General features: G+C 48.9%; 1 pseudogene; it reads right to left on the bottom strand.

Moving 5' to 3' along the window:
- Positions 1-2,241: 2,241 nt before the first annotated feature.
- LOC107182438 lies at positions 2,242-4,126 on the bottom strand (annotated as a pseudogene).
- Positions 4,127-4,644: the final 518 nt, after the last annotated feature.

The following is a 4,644-nucleotide window of genomic DNA, read 5'->3' as shown; positions in this document are numbered from 1 at the left end:
GTAATATAAATATCTGATATGCCGGATGTATTTTCATTGTGACAAATTGAACATAATTCAAGCATAGTGATTAATCACAAAAACAATATGTAATTATATATGTGTTTTCTAATGGTCTTAGGTGACCCCGTTGGGGGTCGAACGACCCACAGGTTGAGAACTGCTGTTCTGGTCATTCTTCCAAAGACTAGTGTCTTCCCTCTTCCTAATAGTATCTATCTCTTTAGTTATGAATTTCTGGGCAGTAGGTACTTTTTTTTTTGGTTTCTTTTCCTTCCAAGTTCTACTGAGATATTATTAATATAAAGCACTGTATAGTTTAAGGTGTACAGAATAATTATTTGACTTATATATGAAATGATTACCACAAGCTTAGTTAACATCCATCATTTCATATACATACAAAAAATAAAAATAAAATTTATTTTCCTTGTGATGTAAATTCATAGGAATTACTCTCTTAACTCATATGTACCAGTAGCAGTGTTTACTCTAGTCATCATGCTGTACATGCATCCCTAGTATTATTTATGTTATAACTAGAAGTTTGTACTATTTGACCACCTTCGTCCAGTTTTTCATCCCCCCCATCCTCTATCCAGTTAACTACAAATCTGATTTCTTTTTCTATGAGTTTGGTGTTTTCATTTTCTTTTTTTAAGATTCTGCATATAAGTGAGATCATATATTTGTCTTTGTCTGACTTATTTCACCTAGCATAATGCCCTTAAGGTTCATGCATGTTTTCTCATATGGCAGGATTTACTCCTTTTTATGTTTAAACTAGAGGCCTGGTGCACAAATTCATGCACAAGTAGGGTCCCAAGGAGGATGGGTGGGGAGGGGAGCCAGGACCTGATTGGTCCTCTGTGGGGGGCAGTGGGATGCCCTTGCCGGCCTGGGATCCAGATCTGTCCCACAGAAGTTCCCACCAGTTATCAGGAGTCACCTGGCAGCTGCTTTTTTTTTTTTTTTTTTGACACTTCAACTGTTTATTCCATAATCAGAAATGGATCTACGTTTCCACAGAGGATGAAACCCCACTGTAAATAGATTGAAAGCAGAAAATAGCTAATTTCACACAATGTATAACTTATCAACCCAGATGGGTGCACAGGTACAATAACACATGAATGAGGGAAATCTAACCCGCTGAGGGGTTCAAGAAGAATGTCACCCACATGGTAACAAAATCCAAGTGCTCTAAAAACCAACACCAGGGTGGCCACAGGCCTCACTTCAGAGGAAAGCCCAAACGTGCATGGGGTGCTGGGCTCTGTTGTGGCTGCGTATCTTTCTGTGTAGTTGTCTGTGAGCCAACTGCTCTCTTCCTTCTCATTTAGCGTGAGCAGCATGTGAGGGCAGAGCAGGCTGTCGTGGAACAAGAGGGCTTCTTGGAGCTGAGGGGAGTGGCCGGGACCACGGGGTGAGATGTGGACACAGAGAATGCTATCTCATCCAATTGGGGGGGGGGGCTGGCCGGCCTTCATCTGCCTGACCTCACCCAGGGAGGGACTGAGCAACGTGTCTGCCTCTCCAGTCTCCATCCTGCCATCTGTGACACCTGCCACCCTTGCCAGGCCTCCCCAAAAGTGAGTTCAGCTCAATCCTGAATGTTAAAGGGCACTGGGGGGCCTCCACTCCAGTGCCACCTGATTCCCAGCGACAGGCCCTGGTTGGCAGGACCTGGTCTCAGGACCGTGGCCACAGCTGCAGAATATAGATCTATTTCCAGAAAAGGTGGGAATGCAGACTTTCATATGAGCCCCTATTCCAAAAGGTGGCAGTTTATTCACATTGTGGCAAAGACACCTTCAAGAGTAACATTGGGTAAAGTCAGGGCCAAGCCAGGCTATTTCCTCATCCAATCTCTCTGAGGCGCGTGGACAGAACCAAGTCTCAGCTCTTTGCAGGACACTTCCAGAATTTTTTAAGCTTAAAGGATAGTAGTTTGTCTCAATTCTTGTTCTTTGGGATTTTTTCATCGTCAGATAAAAGGATATGTATATTGGGGCAATCCTCTCGAGATAGTACAATATTCCAGTAGCACCCATGTGACGATGACAGCGCCCCTCAGAGGGAGGGAGCCGACAGATGGGGAGCACGGAATTCTGAAAACCAAAGCGATGATGGAGATGCTAAGTCTTCCTTCACATGTCTGACACCCCTCCTCAGGTGGCCCACAGGCCGGGCATCTGCTGGACCTTTACCACTTGTCCTGGCAGGCTGCCCTGGGCCCTGCTATGTGGTGTGCAGGGCTGCCTGGGCCTGGGGAGAGTCGCCCCTCCCCGCCTCCAGCCACTCCTGGTACAGCTCCTGCACATGGGCGCTGGATCCCAGGGGCCACACCAGGATGGCAGCGTAGATGCTTTCCATCTGCTGCAGCAGTGCCCTGTCCACATGTCCATCCTCTGCCTGGGCCAGGCCCCTGCCACTTAGGCATCCCTGGCGCAAGCCAGGACCTCCATGAAGTGACAGGGGAACTTGCCCCTCTACAGCTTCAAGACTACTTCTGGATGTTCCAAAAGCCATAAGCAGCCTCAAAGTGTAGCAGAACCTCTCTGTCCCTTTCAAGGGTGACCTCCTGGAAGTCTTTGTTCCTCGGAGTGTGGTAGGTGAGCACCCCCACATCCTCGTTGAACAGCTCCTTGGCCGTGTGCCTGAAGATGTGTGCCAGGTACCTGTCGGAGCTGGCACCCTCCTGGAGCCTCACCTCCTCTTCCTTCATGTCTCCAAACAGTGTCCACAGCGGCAGCATTCAAGGTAAGGTCACTTTGCTTCATTATCTGGACAATTTCACCTGAGCTTAACACGCAGTCAGCACCCCGGGAACTATGTAAAGCTGTGGGAACATCTTCTTCTTTTTTATTTTTGGTTTGTTTGTTTTTGTTTTGTTTTGTTTTGTTTTATTTTTTTTTAATTTTATTTTTTATTACAAAGGGTATTACATATGTGTTCATTTTTTCCCCCCGCCCTAGACAGTCCCCTAGCCTCCCCTATTCCCCAGTGTCTTATGTCCATTGGTTATGCTTATATGCATGCATACAAGTCCTTTGGTGGGAACATCTTCTTGAAGGGCCTCCAGTTTCTTGTCATAACACGGGGCCACAATGACATGGAAAATCTTGTCTGGGGACAGGTTCTGCCTACTGGGGAAGTAGTCCTTCGCCAGAGAGCCCATGATCTGCTGGGGAGACTTGGCCGTGCAGAGGTGTAGGGTGATGGGATGACCCAGCACGCGCTCCCCACATGGACCCAGTGGGGCAGGCGGAGGTCAGCATGGGTAGCCGGGGCTCTTCTTCACGGTGCTGGCAGTATCGACGCACAAATTCCTTCTGTCAAAGACAGTGCGCCCCAGCTTTGAGGAAGCCACAGAGCCTTCAGGATGCATCAGTGACACTGAGGCTGAATTTAGCAGCAAAATAAGGCAGAGACTGAGGACACACGGACACTGCCAGCACCTTGTGCTGTAAGGCACCACATTTCTTATTAAGGTTCAGAACATGGAAGAAGTCCTTGGTGTTCTGCTGAGAAACTTGGACTCCTTCCTCTGCGGTCACACAACTGTCCACGCTAGGCAATCACTCAGAAATACCTTTGCATCGGCCAACTTATGGAATTCTCTCTTCTCTCCATTCTCCTTAGCCAGACTCAGGATGTTGACTGCAGCATTCTCTTGGTCATCGGTTTTTGTTTTTTTACTACATTCCTTCCATGTGTAGTGCTCACACTTCGTCTGGAGCAGAGGCCGGCGGGGGCGGCTCAAGTGACCTGGAGGAAGCACAGGGAGAGCAGTCACTGCTGGTCACCCCTGGCGCTGCTGGTGGTATCCTTTCTTCCTTGAGGAGTGCTTAGGGAGGGGAAGCGGCCACAGTGCCTGAGGCTGACTTCCAGGAGGCCAGCAGCGCTGTCAGGATCATGCCGGTGGCACTGGTCCATTAGTGCCTGTCCTGTCCTCTGGAGGTTGAACCTGCAGGACAACTAAGGGAGCCAGTCCCCAGTTCCGCCCCATCGCCACCACTGATTGATTGGAGCCTGGGGACTGGGGAGAGGGACCAAGAGGTCTACCTTCCACCCGCTCGCCAGTTCCCGCCACTCCACTCACCCTGGTTCCCCCATTAGCCATCCCCTGATCAATCAGAGCCTGAGGGCCGGGGAGTGTGTGTGTGGCGGGGGGGTTGGACTGAGAGGTGCTCAATACACCTCATGGTGACCGGTCATTTGGTCGTCACAGTTGTCACAGACACTGGCTTTATATATATATAATATTCAATGGAATATATACACTAAAACTTTTTTATCCAGTCATCTGTAGATGGCTACTTAGATTGTTCATATGTATTGGATAATTGTAGTGGATACTTTTTGATGAGTAGGTGGTGGTAGAAGGATGATGGGGTAAGGTGGGTGATGAATCAGGATTTTTTATGTTTTCAACTAAAGGCCCGATGCATAAAATTTGTGCTCTAGGAAGGGAGGTGTCCCTCAGCCTGGCCTGCACCCTCTTGCAGTCCGGGACCCCTCGCTCCTTACAGCCCGCCTACTCGCTGCTCCTTACTGCTGGGCTCATTGCTCCTTAGCGCTGTTCCTTAGTGCTGCTGCGGAGGCAGGAGGCTCCTGCCACCCACTGCCGCTGCACTCACC

The sequence above is a fragment of the Myotis davidii genome, unplaced genomic scaffold, assembly GCF_000327345.1.
Source record: "Myotis davidii unplaced genomic scaffold, ASM32734v1 scaffold16, whole genome shotgun sequence".
Classification (NCBI taxonomy): Eukaryota; Metazoa; Chordata; class Mammalia; order Chiroptera; family Vespertilionidae; genus Myotis; species Myotis davidii.
The sequence above is the reverse complement of the archived record's forward strand: the minus strand, read 5'-3'. Positions and strand labels throughout refer to the sequence as shown.